At 44.1% G+C, this 22,121-nt stretch overlaps 2 long non-coding RNA genes and 1 pseudogene across 3 annotated transcripts; 1 reads left to right on the top strand and 2 right to left on the bottom strand.

The window, feature by feature from the left end:
• Window positions 1-541: 541 nt before the first annotated feature.
• LOC146502414 (uncharacterized) lies at window positions 542-10,954 on the bottom strand. The gene is made up of 2 exons (XR_014869394.1): window positions 10,040-10,954; window positions 542-9,911 (listed from the first exon to the last, which is right to left on the bottom strand). It is a non-coding gene; the product is annotated as an uncharacterized LOC146502414 (long non-coding RNA).
• A 1,423-nt stretch (window positions 10,955-12,377) lies between these two features.
• On the top strand, window positions 12,378-21,461 carry LOC146502413 (uncharacterized; annotated as a pseudogene). Its single transcript, XR_014869558.1, has 2 exons — window positions 12,378-14,287; window positions 14,688-21,461. The product of XR_014869558.1 is annotated as an uncharacterized LOC146502413 (transcript).
• LOC146502412 (uncharacterized) lies at window positions 21,302-21,843 on the bottom strand. Its single transcript, XR_014869559.1, has 2 exons — window positions 21,632-21,843; window positions 21,302-21,588 (listed from the first exon to the last, which is right to left on the bottom strand). It is a non-coding gene; the product is annotated as an uncharacterized LOC146502412 (long non-coding RNA).
• Window positions 21,844-22,121: the final 278 nt, after the last annotated feature.

The raw sequence follows: 22,121 nt of genomic DNA, 5'->3' as shown, positions 1-22,121 counted from the left end.
TAAATGCATTTAGGACGTTTTTTGCTCACTTTATGTCTCGTCCACGATGTTATTTCTCACTCCAGCAGCGTAGGTTACAATTACATTAGCATGACCAATTATGCAAATTAGGTGATGACGTCATTTAGCGACTTCTAGCGACTTTTAGGACAACCAATAGCGATTTTCCTTACTGAGGAGTTGGCAACACTGGCTGGTATATAATGATGTGCTACATGATCGCTAGCAACACAGCTATGTTAGCATAGTATAAACAGTGAAGCTGAAGGATGAACGCTAACACTTTTCCACTGGATTAAAGTTAACGTGAGGGTTCCTGATGGTTAGGGACAAATGCAATCGCATGGCAGGATGCTGTAAACGGACCAAACAACTGAGATAATCCATCCACAATACGAGGTTAGTCATTAATGTACGGCAACAACATGGGAATAGAGCAGCTGTGATAGAATACAGCATTAATGACTCAATGGTACAGAAGTTGAGGAAGCAAGAAGAATGATTTGAGTAAAGTTTGACTTATCTGACTTTTTTTTCCCCCGCTTAATGTGCGCCTTATGGTCCGAAAAATACAGTAGTAGTCCACTCCCACGCCACATAACCTTGGACTTTTTTACTTTTTTCTGGAGTACAAACTATAATAAATGAGAAAAAAACTTTTAAAAAATACAGCAGAGTATTATACGATGCTATCATTGTGAGTTTAGTGCAGTTGTTGTAAATGTGTTTCGGTACATGTGAGTATTTCCTAAAACAAATGATGCAGTTACCTAAAGGACACTACTCATCCCTCTCCCAAATTACAGAGCTGTGACCGTGTGCGCGGCTGCTCGTTCATGTGCTTTCTTTCGAATTTATCATGTCATATAAAGTTGCTAAACTCTTCAGGGGGCTTTTTTACGAGCACTCTCAAAGACACACACAGCCCTGCTTCAGGGTTCAACAGTTCACATGGTCACCTTGTGAACTATCCTTCAACCTCTGTTAGACATCAGTGGGCCCTCTACACGCCAGAGCAAAGGGAGGACTTAAATGAAATAATAAATATCCGCGGTATGGCTCCCACTTGCGCGCCAGGCCACTCTGACCCCTCTCAGGACCTTCCAAGCCAGGTAGGAAGAGCCAGCGAGATACTTGCGGTGCGGGGATGTCGGGGTGGGGGGGAGCTTGCTGTTCAGGTGACCCAGGAAATGCCTGGAAAAGGCTGGGGACCATCTGATTGTTTCAGTGAGGCCAGACGGCTCAGCACTGGTCAACAGAAAACTGGAGTCTTAGCAGAGCTAGGGTGAGCCAAGCTAAGCCAGGCAGCTGGCAGACATCACAGAAAATATGTTTGTGTGCTCTAGACAAAGCAGGTCAGGAGGGCTGTGATCCAGGAGGGAGAGAGATGGAAGAGGCAATGAAACAAAATGTGGGGGGAAAATGTGGAGGGCTACAGAAAGAAGACTTGAAAAGCATAAGCTAAGGAGATCAGCAAGACAAAAAATGCCTTGCTGCTTGCAGCGCTGGGGCCTTCCTGCATTATTTGATTTAGTTCATTAGATTTTTGGCTAAAAAAAAATGTTTAGGAAGTAAAACAAAGGTGTGATTATCACAGAATCTTCTGTGTTTCACACAGTCTATTAGCTGTAACACATGATATACAGCGACTCTTTTTTTGATCCTCCAATGTGTCCTTGACCCTGAACAGGACACCGCAGGAGTGACGTCTCCAGGCCCAGATGCTGCGGTCTAAGAAAACACGGCGTGGGCGAGCTCCTCTCTCTCTGAGGGCTCGGGTTCAGAGCTGTTATAACATGAGAGGACAGCAAGATTAGGTGAAGGCATTCAGCTGTGGCTGGTGTGTGTGTGAGGGAGGAAGAGAGGATAGAAAAGATTAGAAGATGGGTGATAGACTCAAGGAAAGATTGTGTTTGACACTTGCACGCATGCAAACGTGCGTACTTTAACACGCTTCATGTGTGCGTGTGCACGTTTGGCGAGGAAGCAGAGGTTAGAGGAAGGGAAAAAAGGAAGATGACTGTAATTGTACCGGGCAGGATTTAGTCTGGAGTGTGGAGATGGTGAATCTGCATATGGTGTGCATCCTTCAGCTGCCATCTCCTCTGTAGTCATACACATGGCTTAAAGTTAGCAGCAAGAAAAGGCACGTACACTTCCACCAGCAATAATGACGCCATACTTTCATAGTGTCTGTGTGGAAGCATGTGGGTTGGAATAATTCAAAGACAAACTAAAATGGATTTTAAAAAAAGTCAAACAGCTGGAAACATGGCAGCAGCGTCAAATAGTCAATCACATCCTGAACTGAATCCAAGCCCAGCTGTTTGCCAAACCTCATGCCAAGAGCGAAATATCAAAAAATTCTCTTCAGTCAATTTCCAAACATGAAAAGCAAAATCCCTGTTCAATTTCTGCGACAAACTGTGGTAATCCAAGCACAGGAACCACAACACTTTCTCCGATTTTCTCTTTTTTCATAATACTGTATGAAAACATTTGATATTTAACTTAACACATGTTATTTGATTACATTTGTTCCACTGATGAAAGCTGTTTTTCATTCACTCAGAGCCATCACAGCGCCTGCCTGTGTTCTTACTGTATCCGTCTTTTTTCCCACCCTCCGAAGGCATCCAGAGACAGGCTTCAGTACAGCGCATTTCTAAACAGGCTGTCTATGGGGGGTTAGTTTGTTTTACTGTCCCTGCAGGAGGGCTGATGGGAGTCAACCGGGGTCAGAGCAGACTCCAACTTCATAGCAGTGCTTTGACAGAGGGGCGTAGCCTCTTCAGACCCCACAGATTGCTGGTTCAATAATGGCGCCAAGCACCGCTCTCAGGGAGTTCGTATACCCTTTATAGAGGACAACTTTAATCAACCATGGTTGAGCTGTTTGTGCTATTGTTTTAAAGGAGTAGTAAGTCACTTCTTTCTTATAGACTGTGTCAGTTTTTCATTTCAGTGTGTGCAGAGTGCAGCTGGACTTTCCGTACAGCCGCACTGTGAGACCTGGGAGGATGTTTTTCCTGGTCCTTATGAGAAGGTAACAGTAAAAATGAGAATCTAATTAAAAACTCAATTCACGCGCACCACTTTAGCACAGATAAAGCGACTTCTTTGTGTTGGGATGTATTGAGGCCATAGTTTCTACGCACTATTGTCACAGTCTTGCATTGTGATGTCTTGCCCCTGGAGGATGTATAAGAGGAGTTTACAGGCATGGCGACAGCTCTTGGCAGATGTGAGCAGCTGGGCTCTGCAGAAGGGCTACTTAAAGAGGCCTTACAGGTGCGGTAATGAGCAGGTTTTTAAACCCCCCTCTCCGCCTCGCTCTTAATCAGCCTCGGGGCTATTTTTACCAAACCCGGCGGGCCCCTCGGGCTCATCCACCTTCGGTTGCTGAGAGAGGGCATGTTGTTTTCAATGAAACACACATACACACACACATAGTGACAGGAAACACACTTGCATACATGCAAATTGAGTACGCACTCAAATAATCTCACATGGAAGCACAGGATGCCTACAAAGACATAGATGGCGCAGAGTCACATGTTCTCACTGTGTCGGAGCTGTTGGAGGTTTAGAGTTTTGCCTGATGAATACTGAAGCTGGTAAATCCAGCAGTGTATCCTGATTGCATTGCATTTTATTTCATTTTGTTACGTTTTACTGTATTTTTCACCGGGAAGCTTTCTGTTGCAAGTCATTAACCCTGGATCACTGAGTCATACTGGTTATCTGCACTGTTAACTTTATGCAGCCTTAAGCATTGTCACTTTTACAGCCCTCTTACTAACAAAACATCACCCGTGGCCTATCATACCACGCCGAAGGGGTTACGCCAAGGAGTCAAGCTGATGCGTTTCTTTGATGCACGACGGCAGCGTTTCTTTATAAAGACATCAGACTGAAGTTGCTGCTATTTCTCTCAGCACATTTTAGGCTGTTCATCATTTGTTTTCCAGAAAAGAAGCAGTACGGGAGGAAATAAGATGTTTTGTTTGTTGTTATGCAGAGGTTTTACTGGGCCACTTGAGATCAAATTAAGGCCCCTGAACTAAAACAACTTTGACACCAGCGCGTTACAGTTTTTTGTACAAAGGTATCAGAGTGTGCACGTAAAAACTCTACAGCCTGCGGCATCAGAAGAGACGTAAAAAATGTATCGGTGTTAAATAGATTTTTGATCAGCTTTGACCTTTCTTCTCTTTTTTTTTTACCATAGCAACAGTGTCTGATAGGATGTAATGAGGAAACACAGGATTCTTATGACAGTGGCTTCATAAACCTGTTGAAGCAGTGCTTTTTTTCTTTTAATAAATATGTGAATTATACAATATCTCTTTACAGTTAATAGATATTAAGTTAAGAACAAGGGGCAAGAATGAGGCAGAATCTGCACTTCCTCTAGCTGCCACTAGGGGGTGGCCCCAATTCCCATAAACTCCCATGTTATGATGCAAAACTTTACTATATTAAAAAGCTTCTTTACAATTTCGGCCTCTATGGAAAGTTTATAAAAACTCTTGAGCGGGGTATTAATTTTTTTTTAAATAATTCATCTACTTGCGTAACTGAGTTATGGGCCTAGCTGTGCCGATTGACAGGAGTCATCAGAGTCTGCTAGGCCTCATCCAGTTCTTTGAGTCATTGTAATGGATCTCTTCAGTGTGTGTGTGCTGTTGGAGCCTTTTGAAGCCCTTTTAATGGGTAATCTGCAGCAAACATTTCGAAAGTGAATAACTGTTGGCTGGTGGATTTTTGTTGACGTCTAGTCCCAGTTCAATAATTGTGCCAGAATGAAATTTCTGACATCGTGGACGCTACGCTGACGGTGGTTTGAGGTAACTCTTCAGCGTTGTTTTCTGCTATGGAAAAGTTTGTGTTGAAGAACTGTTTTCTCCTATCTCTTCATCAATTATATTAAAACAAATTAAATGTACTTGTTGCTCAGCCAGTCCCATCTCAGACACTGGGGCAGTTGTACTGCAAAAACCAGTTTCGACCAAGGAGACAATCGGATTTCACCGCTGTGGTACAAACCTAAACATAAGAGCTTTGTGACGTTGTGGGGAGTAAAATTCCTGTATTTTATTAACATTTGCGCTAATTAATCAGTATCTGGGTCTCCACATTGCACCTTTATGGTTTACGAATGCAGGTTGCTAACCAAGCTTTTGAGTGTTAGGCTAATAACTTCACACTCTGACCTTTGAACCCTATAAGGTCACTTCAGCCTCGAAAAACAACACAGCAGCAGCCAAGCGCTGACATTGAAGCTTCCATTATCGATGCATGATGTCATGCACACATCTTTAATGCTGTCTGTGGGACAGAAAGGGGATTTTTCAAAGCCATCGTTTGGCATTAATGTAACAAAGACTCCGTTTGCTGTGCAATCATCTCTATTGACTCTGACTACATCTCTTCAAGCCATCTTTTTCTATCCTTCCTCCCTCCGTGATTTCCAGCTTGACTGACACTGCAAAAGGTCAATAACATGCTTAGCGCATAATGCTACCACGCACACACAAATGCACATCGTGATACTTGGCAGCGGTGGAGAATCACGATCCTGGCACTTCGAGAAGAGCCGGCGCGGCGGGACATTAGCGCGGCGGCAGCAAACCCGTAGCTTCGTGAGATCGTTAAAAGTTTGCCACTGCCCAGCTTAGAGTGATTTTTGGTACTCTGAACTCCAAGTTGGAAACACAGGAAGGCTTCTGATTGATGACTTGATTTTTAAACATGACACATCAAAGGGAGGTTTATGATTGCAGTCCTGCTCTGGCATCATCACTGGGGTACTAGTCATGCTTATTACTTGTGTATTGGCATGTTTACTTTACTGAAAAAAATCTGTTGCTCCCCATCTGTCTCTCAGTCTGTCAGTCAGTTAAAGCCAACTATTTGTCTCAGTGTCTTTCTTCAAACCTTCTTTTTCCCCTTAAATACTGAAACTGCGAAGATCATTTGATCATAGGCATGAAAAGAGATGATTGGGATTAATTATCCATCATTGCATATATTTGAGGAGCACAGTTCAAAGTTCAAAGCAGCTCGTTTTAAGTTTTGCCTTCCACCATCAGCTAAGTTTGAACCTCCTGAAACCCTCAGATGAGCTGTAACATTTACATCTGTTGGAGGCCTTTGAAAGTACTCCACAGCATTTTTAAATCAAATGGATTTTTTTTCTCCCCCCATTTGAAGTTCTGAACTGGAGACACTCCTGCTTGTCTCTTGCATACAGCAAACACAAAGTACAAGAAACTGTCCTTTCCTTTGGAGCTGTAGAGTCTATACCACAAGGCCACATTTTCCTCTAAGACAAAAGAGAGCAGAAATGGGTTATTAATCTGGTCATTCATCCTCCAGATTTATGCAACAAATCTGCTTCTACAGATGACGGTAGCTCAGTCCAGAAGCCTCGAGGCAGAGTTGTTCTGACACTCTTACCGATTACCTTGGCATCCTATCCATGCCACTTCCTAAATTACTTAGAAGATTTAACTACTGCTCTCCGAGAGTGCTGGCCACAACATGTTAGGAGCTACACGTTTTCATTTAAACAACTTAAGGGCTGAAATGTTCAGTTGCAAGCGATGCGTAACCCTCGGTGGCAGCAGATCTCATCAGACCAAAAGTCGCAGTGGTTTGTCTGTCAGTGCCGTTGGCAGGTTCTTACCACAGATTTATAAGTAACACATTCTAGCTGCTAGCTCGTTTAGTCGAGGCAAAAAAAACAAAGTGTGAAAACAACAGTTTGTCATTTTATAGGTGATTATGTGCTGGACGGTTTCTTGGCTGGCAGCAGAAGCTTCCTGGAGTCTGCACTGGTTGCATGGCAGCTGCTCCCAGCCAAGAAATAATTATGCTCATAAACCCCCTTAAAACACTAAACGGATGTTTTGAAACATCAGTTTATGCATGGAATAAACAAACAGTATATAATATGTGAATTAACGCGCTTTAGTGAACTGGTTTTGTCACTTGTGGGTCATTTCCAGATTTTCATGCGACCGGTAACCACATGGCGTTAACTTGGTCTGTCAAACAGAGGTTTGAGGTAACACTGTACAAATACTCAACTGAGGCACAATTTTTTAAGTATCTCTACTTTACTTAATTATGTATTTGTACACAAATATCTCCTTACATTTTAAAAAGATGCTTGTTCGGGTTGACCGCATTTGAGGAGAGCTATTCACATCAGCGTACGCTTTCAAACATCAAACCTGTTGAATGGAGGGAGCAATAACACAGAACGCCGGGGTTTATCACGTACAACAGACACGAAAGAGTTAAAAACATCAGTTATGGTTAATTCTCTATAGTGAGGGTTTCAAGTGGACGACATTTCTGGTGCAGATGTCCATAAATTGTGGTATCAGTCAGTGTTGTGCATCACTTTACTTTCACGTTATTTATAAAACGACCTGCACTGTCACATAATGACCAGACAGCAATATAAACCTACAGTTTACCAACATAGATCCCTGTCCTATAGAGTAGCGGGCCCCAACCTTTTTTGCTTTTTTGCGATTTATGTCTGACGATATTTTCAATTTCACGGACCGGACTTTAAGTTATCGCGGATAAGTAAAACAAAATAAAACCAGTACTGGTACCAAGAAAAAGAAGATTTATTCATAACACATGGGAAAAGACCGAGGGAAACAGAGTTAACGATAAAAACCCTGAAAACGATAAATTTCACACCCGAGCCTCAACTCTCCAAACGACTCACGTGGCTCGGGCTTTGGGGACCGCTGCTATCCGGTCGTTAAGTGATGACGTGACGAATCCTACTTCCGGGCCTAAAGTAGTCTGTGTTTAATATGGCTTTTGTGTTGTTAACATGTTTAATGTTTTGTATTTTCTTCTATTTAATCTCAAAAAGCTCCTAAAACAGTCAGTGACCACTGTTGACCTCCCTCTGCTTTTATTACCGCTAATCATTTATTTAAGCTCAGTTTTTAAAACCTTAGCATGTAACTACAGCCCAGCCCATGCAGCAGTATATGAATGACTAACCTCGTATTGTGGATGGATTATCTCAGTTGTTCTCCTGCTGAAGTTTGGTCCTTTTACAGCATCCTGCCATGCGATTACATTTGTTCCTGACCACCGAGAACACTCACGTTAACTTTTATCGAGTGGAAAAAAAGTTAGCTTGTTTATATTATGCTACCATAGCTGTGTCGCTAGCGGTCACGTAGCACATCATTATATACCAGCTAGCCAAACTTCAGTAACCCTACAAACGTCACTGCTGTTTAGTTTTCTGTCTTCATTTATGCTGGAAGTGATAACAGAGCTGTACGTTTTAATTGTTTCCAAAACCCCACAGTCAGGACATGCTATATTGTATTTAGATAGAAGCTAGCAAGCTAACTTCCTGCTAACTTCTAACTCCGTTAAATGTCATAAATTCCATTTTCATGGATGCCTGGATGTTAAACTCAATTGTTACACCTGGTAGAGCAGAACGCTGATCATTTTATTAAAGATGAAAGACTTTAGACAGTTTTCAACTCTCAGTAATGCCATAGTGATGTTTGATATATGGACCTGCAGCGGAGTTTAGGCCCAGACACGGCTAGTGACGTCACTTAACGACCAGATAGAGGACACACATACAGTCTTTCTTATATAGCACTTTTCCACAGGTACCTTCTGTTTGGATCGGCTTAGCTCGACTCACTAAGTTTTTTCCACTATCTCTAAATGTCTGTACTTTTGCCACCTCTGCTGGCAACCACGAGTCACCAGGAAAAAAAGTTTATTCCCTGACTGCTTGGTGAAATTTTGCTGGAGGGTGGTGTAAGATGCTGTCGCAGTGATTGCTAAAGCCCCAGTCACACAGGAAAAATTTATATTCCCCAAAAGGTTGGTGAAAACCTCCTGCGACTGCTTTGGCTGGTAGCATTGTCCCGCAGTCACCAGCTTGCATGCAAGACATTGACTTGTATGCGAACAATATTGAAGCCTCTGGTGGAGCTAAATTGCCACCATGTACAAAATTGTAGACAAGTTAATGTCACACATCTGCAAAACCTGAATAGATGCATCACCCAGACAGACACCTGCTAAGTAAGATAACAGAAAACAGATTTGTGGGAATGGCAGGAGAACGAAACACAAAGCAAATCATATTAATTGACAGATAATTACAGTAAAAGTGCTCCAACATGCAGCAACATCACAAAAATGGTTGAGAGGGACAGTTACTGAAACACACATTCTCACAAAGTTAGCAATAACTTACACAATCCCTTTTTTTCTTTAAGCCAGCTGTAAACACTTATTTCTGCTGTGAAGTTGGGGATCTGTGAGAACTTTTGGAGCCGGTCTCAAGTGGCCACTTAAGGAATAGCATGTTTTTTATACACTGGTTTCATTTTTCACTCCCAGACGTTGGTTGTTTAGGACAGAGCAAGCCTGATTTAAAGGACTTATGCTAAGTTAAGCTAACCAGCTGTTGAGTGTAGTACCAGAAATATAGGTGCACGCAGGACGTGTGTGTTAGACAGCTGACATATTCAAGACAGCTAAATGCTGCAGTATTGTTAAGCACACATAGGGGTCTATGTTACAGAGCAATAGTTTTATTAAGCTTCGACAACACAGGAAATGCTTATTAGGAGGCTCAGTTGTTTGTTACTGGTTTTAAATGGGATTTGTTGGCAGTAAGACCACAAAGAGTTACCAGACATACACTTTACTGCTCAGTCATGCCAAATCAATACTAGCTCTTGCAAAACTGTACTTTAAACTTGTTTACTCATGCAAAATAAGCAACATGTAAACAGTGATGCTTTTAATTTATCAGCTTAATTATAAGTTACAGTATGTGTCATCATTTTGAAAGCCGAAATGCAGTCCCTCTGCTGCCATGCTGTAAGCTGCTGTTTAATTCAATTCAATTCAATTTTATTTATATAGCGCCAAATCACAACAAAAGTCGCCTCAAGGCGCTTCATAGATACAGAGAAAAACCCAACAGTCATATGACCCCCTAATGAGCAAGCACTTGGCGTTTAAAGGATAAGCTCTAAAATATGTTGAAATTACACACAATTCCACTGGTGTGACCTCCCAGGTTAGCGTGGTGCTATTTAAAAAAGTCTAGCTAAGCACAGTTAAAATACATTTTATGTTAAGTGTCTGTGAATGCCTGTAAGTTCGCCCTCATCCTGGAGCCTCACAAACACAAAGACACTTCTACAAAAGTTTTCAAAAAACTTGACGGGAGGAGTAACGGCAGAGAATAAAATGAAGAACACCATAAGAATCTCCAGGCACTTAAGCCACATAGGGCTTTGTTGTGTGGTAGTGGACTTCGGAGCGCTCCCTCCAGATTCCCTGAAGCAGACAGTGTGGCAAAGGACCACGGTGGTCCAAAACCATATCAATTAGAGCCATTGGCTCCAGCCCAAGCAGCAGCTTCCAGGGCTGATAAATGAAGAGCCAAAAACTAAAGTTCCTCAAATGGCCTCTTGAGACTGGCTCCAAAAGCAAGTGAGTCCCCACAGGACCCGATTTTAAGTAGATGGGTGTGTGGAGCCATTTTCAATTCCATGGAGTGCCAGTTTTATCGCACTTGGAAAGAAATGTTAGTATTACCACCACCATTAATGTGTTTTCAATAATACAGTAATATCATTAAAAAAAAAAAACAAGCTGGAAGTGTGGAGCGCGTGATTAAATTCACAGTGTGGTGCGATATAGACAGTGGTGGTGTTTAAATAATTCACTAGAACCTGAATAAAAAATTGCAATCGCACACTACAGATGAAACTCTTTGACTCCAATAACTGAGTATTTGCCTTCTACTCTGATATTTTCCACTTCCCATTTATATCCCACTATTGCACATCATTAACTCAGTGTCGACTCGTTCCCAGTGTTTTGCCTCGTATACTCTTCGCCATCTCTCTACGCCGTTCTCTCTACGCCGTTCTCTCTACGCCGTTCTCTCTACGCCGTTCTCTCTACGCCGTTCTCTCTACGCCGTTCTCTCTGCTCTTTCCCGTCACCATAGCTGGTTGTGACAGATGGCTTGCCAATCCCCGAGCCTGGTCCTGCCAGAGGTTTCTTCTTTTTAAAGGGTGTGTGTTTCTGCTGCCTCTAGCCAAGCGCTTACTCACAGAGGATCATTGAATTATTGGGTTCCTGTCATAATGTTTGTGGGTTCTTGCAGCATGATTTATAAGTGCCTTTACATGACTGCTGTTGTGATCCAGCCCTTTGTAAATGATTTTGAAATAAGAATAAACTGTATTAGTTCCCTAGTAAGAGAATATGGCTTCCTCAGGTTTCCATCATGTACAATTAGCCACCTGTAACTGATGTCCATGAGTGTGCTTTATTAATTTGGAGTTTCACTATTAATTAAAAAAAATTATTATTATTTTTTTTAAAAAAAAACAACATGGACCTTGCTAAGAGTGATCAATATATAACTATTCAAAATGTATCAAAATGAGGGAAAGACTGAGAGAATGGTTACTGTGGTGGGGCGTGTCTGCGTTGCCGTGCAGGTGCATCCGCCCTCCCTGCACGGCAACGCAGACCACGCCCCACCACAGGGAGGGGCGGACACACACCTGCACGGCAACCTTAATCACGCCCGACCGAGTTAAAACACTGGGACTCAGGTGTGTGCGGGTTTTTTTTTTCCTGATGGTGAGAAAGTGTAAATAAAATGTCTCTCAATGTTGATCTGTGGTCCCGCCGTGCCTTATTCTCACCACTATGGTGCCGAAACCCAGGAGGCGGCATGGCGGGCCTACAACCGAGCCGGAGGAGAGAGGATATGGTCCAGATAGGGGCCGAGATGGCGGCCGCACAGCGGGAGCAGGCGGCGGAAGTGAGCCGGCACCGGGAAGAGCTGAGGGACAAGACCGAGTGCAAGTTGGAGAGAATGGCGGAGCTGGCGACGCTGCTCCAGGCCTGGGCGACACCGCTGCCGCCACCCCCGCCAGGGTTGCCTGATAGTGGGGAAGCGGTGGAGGAGCCGCGTGGGGCATCTCGGGAGCCAGAAGTGGTGGACGAGGCGCGCTGGGGGTCGGCGCCTGCCGGAGGAGGGGGAGCAGCCGGGTAAAGGGCTGTTCCTGCCGAGAGCGGTAGAGGATCCGCTCCAACCGGAGGAGCAGTGGAGAAACCGCGAGGGGAGACGGCTGTCCCCGTGCCAGATCCTCGACCTGTGCCCGAGTTTGAGGATCGAGCTGCCCCGGAGCGTCAGCTGGGGCTCACTACCGGGCCGGCGGGGTCGTGCCGGCTTGTCAGGTAGCCGGCCTCCGGACCAGTTTCGCCGCTGCCGCTGGAGGCGTGGCCGACCCCCGGACCAGCCTCGCCGGCACCGCCACTTGAAGCATGGGCGGCCTCCACAACTTTGCCTTGTTCCCAGGTTGGGAACCGGTGGGGTGGGGCAGTAGGTTCGGCCGGATGACTCCCCGGCCTCAATCGGGCGATGGGGGTGTGTGGTGGGGCGTGGTCTGCGTTGCCGTGCAGGGAGGGCGGACGCACCTGCACGGCATCCGTAATCACGCCCGCCGAGTTAAAACACGGGGACTCAGGTGTGTGGGGTTTTTTTCTGTGGTGAGAAGTGTAAATAAAATGGCTCTGAATGTTGATCTGTGGTCCCGCCGTGCTTTATTCTCACCACAGTTACATTGCACAAATTTTAAGGCAGAACATCTCCATCTTTTGCTAATACTGCTGGTAGTAATATAGATATTTGCAACATTAAAAATACACTCACTGGTACATCTCTTTGTTTGGTGCATCTTGTTACTCCAGGCTTTGACCTGCTTTTCCTTTAATAATGCCAAATTCTTAGCCTACGATCTGAACATTGCAGCAGAAAGATTTATCAGTCTCATTCATTGACAGGAGTGGAACCCAGTATGGTCTTCTGCTGCTGTCCAAAGGTTACGCATTCAGAGATGCTCTTCTGCATACCTTGGCTTCAGCGAGAGGTTATTTGAGTTACTGTTGCCTTCCTGTTACAGTCTGGCCATTCTCCTCTGATCTCTGACATCACAAGGTACACAGAGAGCTGCTGCTCACTGGATATTTTCTTTCTCAGACCACTGTCAGTAAACCCCAGAGACGACTGTGTGCAAAAATCCCAGCAGATCAGCAGTTTCTAAAAATAATCACACCAGCCCATCTGGCACCAACAATACACCCATTCAAATCCGTTTTCTCCCACTTTCCGATGCTCAGTTTGAACTCCGGTCGTTTTGATCACATCTATGTGTCTAGAGTTGCTGCCGTGTGATTGGCTGATTTGGTTGTCGCGTTGATGAGTAGTTGAACAGGTGTACCTACCAAAGTGGATCTTAAGTGTAAATAACAATATTTACCTAAAAGATGTAGTACAGTTGGTGTACCATAAAATGGAAACTCAAGTGCTGGTGTGTTTTTACTCGGGTACGTACGAAGCTGTGTTGAATCTACTTATTTGTGTTTACGACTAAAAGAACGTAAACCCGAAAGAAAGCCGCCGTCAGTCAGACACCCGTTTTTGATTAGTATAAGAAGCCTACATGTAGATGATTTTCCAATGTTTTATGTAATTATATGTAAGTTCTTAGGTGTTCCACGTACACGTCGTTTCCCGGTGATGATGTCAATTAGCGTTCTCCTGACGTCGCGTAGACAAAGCACGGAGTTCAAGGATGAAGCTGTTGAAGCCGAGAGACGCAGACACACCAGCAGTTTGAGAAGCCAATTATTTTCCAGTTGCAGAGGCTGTGAGAATGCACAGCTAATTATTGAAAACTGAGCTTGTTCAGTTGCTGAAAAGCTGCAGATACTCTAGAACAATTTGCTCCCATTGAGTACCTAGGCTAATTAACGTCAGTCTTACATTTGAAAGAACGTTTTTTTAGTCGTCCATTTACGTAACACACTTTGATGCACCACCTTAACTTCAAAAGTATTTTAAGCAGCTGCGACGCCGGTGAAAGGAAACAGAAGTTTGAGGGACCTTGAGTGGTGCATGTCTTCCTTTGGGTACATATATTTAAAATGTCATCTTCAAAAGACGGGGCTTTCTGAGACATAATGGGAGCAAAATAACAGCTATGATTACTAAAGTGATTTCATGCCGAATTACTATTCTGCCAGTGAAACACAAACACCCAGTTGCCTAAATACACAATAGAGACACACACAGGGAAACATGCCTACACATAAATGCATGCACACAAATTTCAGATTAAGTTTAGAAAGTCTAAGATTACACATCCGAAAAGGGAGAACAAATAAGGTCCATGATGTGACTCGGATGATCTGATATCGTCGTGTTGGTGTTGTTCCCAGATCATCATGAAAATGTTGTTCCAGGTTCAACATTGCAAGTGGCCAATCACATTATTGTGACGTTATTCTTTTGCGCACCAACCCATTCGTGCATTTATGAAATTCCAATGTTGCAAGGACAATATCAATTCTGCTTAGCGTTTATTAAAGGGTCAGGGTCAGGGTCCGTTGATCGGCGGACAAAGGCGGTTTCTCGCAGCTTAAGTACAGTTTTTTGTTTTACGCCGGGTTTTCCCGAAGTCGCAAAAGTATGACATCACAACATTCTGATTGGTCACTTGCAATGTTGATCCTGGAACAACCTTTAGTATGATGATCTGGGAACAACACCAACACGAGGATATCAGATCGTGCATGTGACTCCACACCTAAGATTTATGAAGCTAATTGTGGCCATCGTGATCTATGGGAGAAAAGCTTTTTGTGAGTCACTCTGGGATATTTACCAGACTAGACGTTTGCTTTCACAGTACGGTCCTAGATACCCCCGGAAAAAGTCACAGGAGAGGTCGTTAACACCGGTGACCTGTGTCCGGCTTATTGGTGCGGGATAATGGCTGGAACAAAATGAAACACGGGGACCTGTAACAAAGACAGTCAGACAAGCGATGTGGAGTCAGAAAAGATAAAGGGATTGCAGACAGTGGAGGGGAAAAAAGAAGCTTCCAGCTATAAGAGGTCAGCAGGGTCACCAAATAAATTCATTTTTTTCTTTTTTGACACAGAATGAGGTCACACTGATGGCTTTTTAAGTCATTTGACAGGGATTCAGAACGGTCGCTGGCTCCAGAGACTACGTTGTGGTTTCTGTCAAAGGTTTCTGCAGTTTCCACTGCGCAGGAGCTGCAAGCAGACAGGCCAGAGAGGGCTCCCCGTGACTCATCAGGGGGTAAAGTGAAGATTCAGAGTGATTTGCTGCTACCTGTTAGTCAAAAGCCAAGAGGTGAAGTTTAAAGTTGAATATTGGAAAGTGCCGTTGCAAGTCATGCATCCATTAACCTCAAATCATTGAGGGGTCTCAGCAATGTATCTGTGGTTATGCATTTAGATCAAGGTTATGCTTTTTCTTTCAATTTAAAATTAAAGTAGAAGATTATTGAGCAGACAAAGCGCAGTATTCACAGTAAGAGTGTAGAATGGGAAGAAAATTACAGGAAACCATAGAAATATCATTTCTTTGGCATTCATTCAGCACCCGGATGGTCTCAACCATTTGCAATTTTCACAAGTAAAATACAAGGTCAGCCTCCTCATTACACAAATGGAATATAAAGCAACTCTGAAACAAAGTGGAGATGGAGATTTAAAATACAGGGGCAGTGACACTGACACGAGACTGCACACGAAAAAGAAAAAGCATTTCCTTTGGAACAAGGCTCTTAAAAGGGGGAGGACTAGTGTAATTACAGGAGTGGGCAGCACACTGTGAGTGTCGGTGTACCTTAGCACCATCAAAGACACGGGAGAAGAGTAGAATAAGATTATGAAGCAATCTTTGAAGCTGAAAGTCAATTGACGACGAAGGCTGAAGAAAAAAGTTTGCAAACAGAGTGAAAAGACGAGACTGAGGCAGCCTTTGAAATAAACTTTGAGCAGGTAAAGACGAGGCAAAGATGGAGGACTAGTTGGCAGAAGCTCCAGTCAAACCAGCTGTTCCCCCTTACACTGATGCTCAGCAGTAGACTAATAGGCAGTGTGAGTCAGTGGCTCCGTCTCCTGTCTCCCAGGCTGCCTGGAGGGGCTGTATTGATAATATCCTAGCCTGCAAGGCTCAATCCATCCCCTGGGGCGCTCAGCAGCAAGTGGATGAAGAGTCCCCGGACGGTCTTTTGGCTCCACCGCTAGACATCGCAACAGAGGAAGAGATCTGAACTCGCTCGAGTGCAGGTACATGCATGCACAGACACACACGTGCGCGCACAAACAGGCACGCTGCCCGCGCACCTTCCCCACACCTCATTTATTCTCATTTTGAGTCTCCCTTCTCACACTCGCAGCAGAGCGAGGGGCAGAGAGCAGTGATCACAGAGGAAGCGAGGAGATGTATGAGGGAAGGGATGGAGAGACGGGGAAAAGAAAGGAGAGGAAATGACAGCCTGCGCCAAGGAACGTCCTGCTCTCTTCTCTCCCATCAGAAGTGCTAATCCAACCGGCGGAGGTGCAGACCACCGCTCACATCGGCCTTCTCCTCTCCATCTTGTTAGGGACCAGATGGGAGAGAAAGTGACTTCCCGCTGTACTTCCACTACATGGCTTGTTCCCTCACATTAATACCTTCGCTGCTCAGCTCCATTTGTTACACACACTCCAGACACACACTCAGGGGGAGCCTCGGGCTGTGAATGATGGCCATATGCAGAACTGCACTCATCTATAACCCCCCGTGGCTGCAACAAAGTACAGTAGGCACCTTGAGTGTTTCAACAAAGGTTAACATTTAGAAGTTCTGCGGGCCTGTCTGATTCGGCATCTCTGCGTAGTGTCCTCAGCTGAGCCGTAAAAAGTTATCAAACTGGGTTTGTAGGTAGAAGGTCACTGGTTTATTCACGTGTGTGTGTGTGTGTGTGTGTGTGTGTGTGTGAGTAAAAATCCATCAGGAAAAGTGAACAAGTAACTCAGCATCCGCTTCAAGCAACCGCTGTGAGAAGTCACGTGACTGCTCTGCATCCAACAGCAGCCAGCAGTCGCCGCACAGCTTCCAGGTGTGAGAGCGTGTTAATATGTAATTTGGAAACAAAGCCGAGTGGAAAAGCGTGCATGCTCAGCACAACATTCCCCCTGATGGTTATAAAAAGAAAAATACAACACAGCTGATGAGACGAGCGAGCGAGCGCCCGCTAACGACCAGCTCACCGTTAAAATGAATGAAACCAACAACGACCCGCAAAGCAGGGGTGCGTAGATTAATACACAACGAGTGGCGTCGCGGACAACTGTGTGTGCGATCGGCTAGCTGTTTGTTTCTTTATGAGGTTGGCTGTTTACTTCATGTTCACTTAAAAAAGGCAGTCATCGCCGTGTGCACGTCTCCATGTGTGATTAAGTAAGTGGAGTAACTTCAGTCGCCGGGGTTGAGGTGAGATGTAGGTGAATGCAATCTGACATAAAACAACAACAACAAACATCAACATTTGGTAAACCTGCAGAAAACATATTTTAATCATAAGTTAATTTCTCACTGAACAGTTTTACTGTGAGACAATATGGAAAAGCAGAAATGTTCATAAATGATCAGCGAATAGATTCATTGACCTGTTTCATCTCCGAATCAAACCTTCTGAAAGAAAATTTAAATTAAGTTGATTCTGTTCAAAATAAAACAGTGTTTGGATTTAAATGACTTCTTTCAGCTGTTCTCCACCAAGAATTACGCCAGAAGCTTGTTGATGGATAACACAAGTACCTGGTCTACGTGCAACTTGCTAAAGGACATTTAATCAAATATTAGTCGGGGTGTATGTACACTGAAAAAATTTAAACGCAATGCTTTTGTTTTCACTCCCATTTTTCATCAGCTGAACTCAAACATCTGAAACATTTTCTACATACACAAAAGACCCATGACTCTCAAATATTGTTCTCAAATCTTTATAAATCTGTGTTAGTGAGCACAAGACAATCCATCCCACCTCACAGGTGTGGCATATCAAGGGGCTGATTAGACAGCATGAATATTGCACAGGTGTGCCTTAGACTGCCCACAATAAAAGGCCACCCTGAAATGTGCACAGTTGTGCTTTATGGGGGGGCAGAAAACCAGTCAGTATCTGGTGTGGCCACCATTTGCCTCACGCAGGGCAACACATCTCCATCGCATAGAGTTGATCAGGTTGTTGATCGTGGCCTGTGGGATGTTGGTCCACTCCTCTTCGCTGTGCGAAGTTGCTGAATATTGGCAGGAACTGGAACACGCTGTCGTACACGCCGATCCAGAGCATCACAAACATGCTCAATGGGTGACATGTCTGGTGAGTATGCTGGCCATGCAAGAACCTTGCAATATGGGGCCGTGCATCATCATCACGGGGCCGTGCATCATCATCATGGGGCATGGGGCCGTGCATCATCATCACGGGGCTGTGCATCATCATGCTGCGACATGAGGTGATGGTCGTGGATGAATGGCACAACAATGGGCCTCAGGATCTCGTCACAGTACCTCTGTGCATTCAAAATGCCATCAATAAAATGCACCTGTGTTCATAACATACGCCCATACCAGAACCCATCGCCACCATGGGCCACTCGATCCACAACGTTGACATCAGCAAACCGCTCACCCACACGACGCCACACTCGCTGTCTGCCATCTGCCCTAAACAGTGAAAACCGGGACTCATCTGTGAACAGAACGCCTCACCAACACGCCAAACGCCATCGAATGTGAGTGTTTGCCCACCCAAGTCGGTTACGACGACGAACTGCAGTCAGGTCCAGACCCCGATGAGGGCGACGAGCATGCAGATGAGTTTCCCTGAGACGGTTTCTGACAGTTTGTGCAGAAATTCTTTGGTTATGCAAACCGATTGTTGCTGCAGCTGTGTGGGTGGCTGGTCTCAGGCGATCCTGGAGGTGAACATGCTGGATGTGGAGGTCCTGGGCTGGTGTGGTTACACGTGGTCTGCGGTTGTGAGGCTGGTTGGATGTACTGCCAAATTCTCTAAAACACCTTTGGAGACGGCAGAGAAATGAACATTCATTTCACCTGCAGTCAGCATGCCAACTGCACGCTCCTTCAAAGGTTGTGACATCTGTGGCGCTGTGCTGTTTGATCACACTGCACATTTCAGGCTGACCTTTTATTGTCTAAGGCACACCTGTGCAATATTCATGCTGTCAAATCAGCCCCTTGATATGCCACACCTGTGAGGTGGGATGGATTATCTCGGCAAAGGAGAAGTGCTCACTAACACACATGTAGACAGATTTGTGAACAATATTTGAGAGTCATGGGTCCTTTGTTTATGTAGAAAATGTTTCAGATGTTTGAGTTCAGCTCATGAAAAATGGGAGCGAAAACAAAAGTGTTGCGTTTATAATTTTGTTCAGTGTGTACATGTGATCCTGTGTGGATTAGAAAAAGTCTCAAATAAATTCAAACTTGTGTGACCAATTCTTGTTTTTTAAAGTCATTAAAGACACATGCTGTACAATCATTCCACTTCTGGAAAACAGCTGCACAACTTGTAGGAAGTTTAGCTCTAACCAGTAGTTGAAAACTGTACAGATATTAATAATAGGTTGTCTTGTACATGTTCAAACGTACACACACATGGTTTTGGTTCATTCCTGCACACACAGTCGTATGCACACATATTAGAAGAACAAGCAGCTACAAAAACTGGGAAAAGGTTAAAGAAGTGCAAACAGAAATGAGTTTTCAGCACAGAAACCACAGATTCAGGCGATCGAATTGGCCTGTTCCAAAGTTTAGTAGCTACTGCTGTATACACAGCGCCCTGGCCTTTTGGGGCTTTATATGATATTGATAAGATTTTTATGTTACTTTTGAATTTCACTGGAAGAAACTGAAGGGGAGCAAGAATAGGGCTGATGTCTAAGTGTTGTTAGCAGCCGAGCTGCTGCCTTTGGACCAGCTGAGAAATCACCTCTCGGTCGTTTCTCGTGACTGTAGAAACAGTGAAATGTGAGTTTCCAAAATGGAAACAGGAAAAAACTAAAAGTGTGTAGTGTGACATTTATAAAGAGTTGTTGAAACAACTATGAAAAGGCTCTATCCATTCAATTAATGACCTAATCTATTAGGCCGTTATTTAAATTGTTGGTAATCACGCACTTTGTGTTTGAGCACTGCTCCTACACACACTCATCTGAGGAATAATACGATTATCCTGTCCTGTGTCCCATTTTCATAGCATTACTGCACAGCCTGCCACAGGTTATTATAGAAATAAAGGAGTAAAGAGATCCCTCCACTAACTTCAGAGGAGCCGTTATCATATATATATTAAAATCTGGAGAAAATTAGCAGATGCGCTAATGCTCACAGCAGAGCCTTTCTATTTAAAGAGTGAGCAAACTGTTCAGACCATAATCTAGTTAACTACATTAATGATGGGATGAGATGCATCAGGATCTGTCTGATTCAGCTCAGCAGGTCACACTCTTTGATTGATCGCATTACTTTGCGGTAATAAATCAGAGCGGCGGCTGAATGCGGGGAAAAGTCGAGGCAAAACGGCTAATCAGTTTCCCAGGGAAGTGAACGGAGACCTCTTATTTAAATAATTTTACACCCGGTTTAAAATTTTTGCTCATCTGTAAAATATATGAAAATAAAAACTTTACTCTGAAAATACCAATTTGTTGCGGAGAGGCAGAAGCGCACATGCAGTAAATAACTCGAGCCGGCAGGATGAGAGCGTCCAGGCTCCGTGGCGTGCACGTGTTTGTTTATGTGTCAGTTACATGCAGGATCCCTGCTGAGAGCAAAGATGTTGCTATCGAGGCACCACACATAATGCACTGCAGCGTGTGTGTCCCAGTGAGAATACACATAAAAACACACACACACTCGGATGATGTCAGGACAGTGAGGCAGGTGTGAGGCCTGAAAAACTAATAAAATACAACTCATGTGAACATGATACACACACATACAACAATGAGCCAAAATATAATTGATTTTCTTTTCACAGCAACACATGTGGGGAACACAGAGTATTACAGAGCTGCTGTAGAATCAGTTATTGTAGTGAACTGGATGTGGTGGAAATGGACAGTAAAGGACTTAGCAACTTTAACAAGGGCAAAGTCATTATAGCCATATGTCCGGGTCAGAGACGGGCGACAGCCTCAGAAATGAAGCTGCTGTAGAAAAACAATGCAGTTCCTCTGATGCCCACTTGAGGCTTGCAATAAAAACGAGCTTTTTGTCTTTATAGTTCAGTTCTACCTGCAGGCTTTTTCCTCTAGCTCAGCCGAACCTTAGTAGCTGCTGTGAAACTGATGCTACGTCCACACGTACCCGGGTATTTTTGAAAACGCAGATTTTTCTATGCGTTTGCACCTTTCGTCCACACGTAAATGGCGTTTTTGGTCACTGAAAATGGATATTTTTGAAAACTCCGTTTTTGCATTTAAGTGTGGACGAGAAAAACGCAGAAAACGCAGCGTCAAAGGTGTGCGCCTTTTTTGACGTCACACTTTGCGCCACGTTATTGTTTCGGTGAAATTAATTTCTACAATACTGTTACTGTTACTTGTTCTCTCTGCAGTGTTTAAATGCTTACATATACACACACAGTTACTGTCCCTCCACACATACAACTCGGTTCTGCTTCTATGCCCCAGCTTTGTTTACTTTTTCCCACCGAGGCTTCTAGACTTCTGATTGGCCAACATTTCTGCACGGTTAGGAATATAGCGCCACCTGTTGCTTTGGCATGTTCCTAGCAGCGTTTTCCTTCATTTCTGCCTTTACGTGTGGACGGGATTATTTTTTAAAACGACAACGGAAAATCTCCGTTTTCAAAAATACCCGTGTACACACGTACACGGGTATTTTTGAAAACGGAGATTTTCCGTTTTTGATTTTCAGGACGTTTTTGATTTTCATTTTTTGATTTTCAGGACGTTGCCTGAGGCTGCTCACAGAAGTCTAGAAAGCAGTCAGTAAACCCCTCCCACCCTGCGGTAACCGTCAGTCAGTACGGGAAACTGGTGGTTGCTGGAGGTTAGCGGCAGTCACCAGGAACCCAAAACATGCTAGCTGTGTTTTATCATGATTCATATAATACTGATGACGGATTTTTAGGCTA

The sequence above is a fragment of the Neolamprologus multifasciatus genome, chromosome 15, assembly GCF_963576455.1.
Source record: "Neolamprologus multifasciatus chromosome 15, fNeoMul1.2, whole genome shotgun sequence".
Taxonomy (NCBI): Eukaryota; Metazoa; Chordata; class Actinopteri; order Cichliformes; family Cichlidae; genus Neolamprologus; species Neolamprologus multifasciatus.
The sequence above is the reverse complement of the archived record's forward strand: the minus strand, read 5'-3'. Positions and strand labels throughout refer to the sequence as shown.